The sequence below is a fragment of the Anser cygnoides genome, chromosome Z, assembly GCF_040182565.1.
Source record: "Anser cygnoides isolate HZ-2024a breed goose chromosome Z, Taihu_goose_T2T_genome, whole genome shotgun sequence".
NCBI classification, from domain to species: Eukaryota; Metazoa; Chordata; class Aves; order Anseriformes; family Anatidae; genus Anser; species Anser cygnoides.
This window is the reverse complement of record NC_089912.1, coordinates 82,278,756-82,283,446: the sequence shown is the minus strand read 5'-3', so window position 1 is coordinate 82,283,446 and position 4,691 is coordinate 82,278,756.

Sequence of the window (4,691 nt, the reverse complement as noted above, 5' to 3'; positions counted from 1 at the left end):
GTTACGGATAAGAGATGCTTCTTCGGAGCATGGTAGCAGAGCTGTGGGTAATGACAAGAACTTCGATTTGTTATTCTGAGACCAACACCCAGCTTTTTATGTAACAAATCAGCTTTTACAGACATTGAGTTACCTGTCTCCATTCACAGACTAAGGCCTGGCAAACTACAAACTGAGCTAATTGGTATATTATTCCCTTAAAAAAGAGATTAAACAAACACTTGTACTGGGAAGCGTGAACGATACATTCTGCCTGGAGGAAAACATATTATCTCTCCAGCAGGCGCACTCAGATCCCCAGGGCTCCTAAAGAAAGTCAGGATGACACTTTCTTGTTTTAGACAGTTGGGGGTTTGAGAGGGCTGAATAACTGAGTGGGGAGCAATGGGGAAAAATCTCTCCTTCCCATTCTCTTCTCTTCTGACTGTCACACAACAGCTGCTGAGCAGGCTTCCTCAAAGTCATTATGGCAAATGCAGATTGCACATCATACACAACAGGCAGTTACTGCAACTCTTGACAGGTCCATCCATTTGCAATTTACAACATACTGGTTTCAGCAAGACCACAGAAGCCACTGCAGATCAATAAGCTGTGTTGTTTTTGTTTTTGTTTTTCCACAGCATGGGACGCTGCTTGGAAGGAGGGCTGAATTAAATAAATGATTTCTTTCCTAGACTGAATACGAGGCACTTGAGTTGCATGGTTAAAACTCCCTAATGCTGCTGGTTTGAGGGTAGCTACGTCTGTTTAGGCTTCCGTGGTGACACACAATGGGAAAAGAGTAGTGTGGCAATAATCCTATATATCACAAGGTCCTTGGCAATTACCTTAAATTGCTATGCGAATTCAGATAAAGACTGCATAATTTAGACTGGAAAGGGCCTTTGGACACCATGTGGTGCAGTTCCTGCTCAAAGTAGGGCTGTTGCAAAGATATACTGATCTGAAAGAATATGTTGGCTGCGGTGGCAGTTCATACACATTGGGTCTCAGCCACAAATAGAAGGTGTGAGCTTCACAAATCGGTGACAAAAAGTTACTTTACCAGCAGGCAAGGTTTCACAGGTATTGAATTTTAAGGTGAATTGAAATCAGATGTTGCAACACTAAGATACCACATTTGTGGAATCTTCTTGCCTTCTGGCCTGCGAGTCTTACCATTGGGATGTTGTTGGGACAGCTGGATTCCAAGTCCCAGTGAAGACAGAATTAAAAAGTTAATTTTGCAACATAAAAGGGGTTGGGCAATGGTAGAAATAAGCTTTCAGCATAACTGCAAAATAATCTTGTGTTTGAAAGGTGTATTTTCTCCCCAGTGTTGGTACAAGTGTGGGAAGGGCTGGGATACAGAATAACCTTCAAACAAAAGCACTGGAAGATTAGATTCTACAGAAACTGACTTTCTACATCAAATTTTGGTGCATGCTCTGCTTTCTGGGCAGCCAAGGGTCTCTGCTAGTGGGCGAGGCGAGTGCCCCAAAAGGCACACACAAGCCTGAAGTGCAGAGCAGCTTCTGGCTTTGTTGGGTTTCCTGTTCACTCCTGTCCTAATCCCACCTCCTACTCAACTCTTTGGAATGGATAATCAAATTAATGTAGAGATTTTTATGCTTCTTGGACTGAGGCTTAATTATATAAAATACCATTTTTGGCTGGCTAGTGGAATGAGGTCTCAATTACACTTTGGCCACTGCCACATTTTTTCAATATTGGTGCCGGAGGGGATCTTCCTGGGAAGACTAAATTGCAGGCAGAGTAGCTTTGCTGAAAACAGCACTGTTTTCCTGTACCTCATCCATAAAAACAAATAATCGCTAATAATGTAAATTGAGCAGATTTCTAGTGTAGCTGGCTGAAGCAAGTATTTGTCTTTTGTTGAACACCTTCTGTTGCACTCCACAAACACAAGCTGCTAGAATGACCTCAGCACTTCTTCAGCTTTTATTCAAAGTCACTGAGATGTTTATGGTTCAGTTTCCTCCCCCATCTCAGCAATAAATACCTACACAGCAAAGAACAGTAAATCTGCCATTCAAGCAGCAAAAACAACAACATGCCAATCCAATGAATGACTCCCTCACATTGTTTTTATTATACAAAGAGGGCTTTTTCTGTACTTCGTCCAAGAATGCCATCCTGCAGGGGATACTTTATAATAAACCAGGGAGGTCCAGCGGAGATGGGCAACAGATCAGAGGAAAGATAGTGTCATGTACAGTAAAGCAGAGTGAAAAAGGAAAGAGAACATACTTATTCTCGAGCATTTTCTTAAATCTTGACCCCATGATTCTGCCACATTCACTTTTCTATATGCCCTATGTTTTTGTGGAAGTGGCCTTTCAGACATTCTTCATAGCTGTATTCCTGAGTACCTGGATATTTGAGCAGTGCTTTGTATGGTTCACTCCTGATTTCAAAGAAACCAAAGTATTTGAATACACTTTTTGCTGCTGACCCACTAGTAATGGATGACCAGCCTGAAGATACTTGAAGCAAACTGTTTGCAAGGAAATCAAGAGCTTATATATGGGTATAAGCTCTCCAAAGAGTATTACAAACTGTTAGGAAAAAAGCAATCTGTCAGAATGTAAGCCTGAGCATACAACATTTGCGCACTGAAGAAAAGATTGCTTTCATTGGATAATTTGCTTATTACAATTTGTTCAGCTCTGAAGCACGTGATAAAGCAGAAAGGAAAGCAGTCCTGTAATGCCTTTTTCTATCTGAAGAAAGCAGAGTAATATTGCTCTGATTTATAAAGGCAGCAGAAAATGGGGTTAAAAAATAATCTTGCTCCACTATTGCTGCTTTGCTGTAGAGATCTTGGGTAGATGTGGCCTCTCAGCATTTTTATTTCCCTATAAAGATAGATTTTCAACATTTCTTTACCACATAGAAATAAGGATAAAACAACTGCAGACAATTAAAAAAAAAAAAAGTCCCAAATTCAAAAGCTACAATCAGATTGGCCCAGAGGTTTACGTCCTTAAGAATTTGATTCTTTTCTATATCTCAGGGCTCAGCCTGTGGCAGAAGCATCTACACAGTTGGGTTTTTGTTGTTGTTGGTTTTTTGTTTGTTTATTTTTTTCCTTCAGAAAAAAAGCCACATTGCACTGTGGTACAAAGGTATATACAGAGATTTTTATGCGCCCCATTGAAAGGTGGAGGAAGAGAAAACAACTGAGATGTTTTTGTGTGTCTGGTAGATTTACCTGCATAGACGGCTACACTTACAAAAAAGGCAGTTGCTTGAGGAGGCATGCTTCTAAGCCTGATCCTAGGGAAAAAGTAAAAGTGGCAGAATTGAGAAAGAAGAGGTAGCTGGAGCCACTCCTCATTGATGGAGGGATGCTGAAAGATAACAAAGGGGGATGCACAAACAGAGAAGGGAATGTGATCTTCAGCGCAAGAGAGAACCGTGCCAACAGTGAAAACAAAAGGAAGAGAATCTGTCACTTTCTGCAGACAAAGCAATATTGAAATGAACAGCCACCTGGGGCAGCCGAAACACGGAGATCCTGAAAGGAGGTCCTGAAACAGGTTGCAGTGTTGAAACCACGAAGGGAGAAAAAGGGAAGAGGACAAGGGGGGAAAACCTTGGAAGCCAGGAAGGCCAAAGTGCCACAACTGAGAGGAGGAAGGTCGGTGTGCTGCCTCAGGTCCCAGCAGTGAGGGGGACATACAGGTACACCCGCACAAGAAGGGCAGAGCACCGTGTATCTGCACAGGGAGAAGGGAACCACAGCCCAGAGCGTGGCTGCACTGCAGCTCACTAAAGACAGCCATTTCCACGAGGAGAGACAGACACACACCAGAGTGGTTAAGCACCAGCTGTGCTTATTATATTTATAATGGCTTTTTTTTTTCCTTGCCTTGTACAAACAAACCTAATTTTTAACAGGATATTGTCCTTCCACTGCTTTTCCCTGCAGATGATGCTCTGGCAATATCTCCTGCCCTAAAATATATACCACATTATAATGATGCTGCAGAGCACTACATGTCAAAGAGACAGCAGCAAGAACTTCACTTTGATAACTCTGCTGCCACTGCAACAGAAGGAACAAAAGCCCTTAAAAAAAGAGATGGTCTGGCTGCTCCTAATTAAGGTGTTTAGCGCGCTGTATCAAGAAACAGCACAAAACCATGATATAACCCCTTGGGCAAAGCACGAGGCCTGAGGAACAATGGGGTGACTCCTTTTGCTAAGCCTGGCAGTACGTGGCTGATCACAGCCCTGCAGTAACAGTGCTTACAGGCAGACTGTGTGCCTCCGTGACACTCCGTGGGGAAACACAGGAAAATTAGGGGGCATCTCCTCCAGCAGGACCCAGCACTGGTGGATGGCTGTCTGCCTGCAGCAGGAACAAGTACCCCCTCCATTTTTCTTGCAGAAAGGTCAATTCTAAGAAGAACAAAAATGTCAGCTTTTAAAAAGCCAGGACACCCACTATTTGAAAACACCCTAATAAGGACAAGATAGCAGCTTGCTCCTGTCTCTTTTGTCTCTACCTGCTGTAAACTCCAGTACCATGCCATGACACAGGGCTTAGCATACTATTTCTGCAGGCCTGATATAAGAGCTATCTGTGGAAAGATCATCTAAGACATCTCTCTCAGATACTCAGAAATCCTGAAGACATCTTTATGACAGAGAGCTGGTGTCATCCAAATCACCAGGAACAC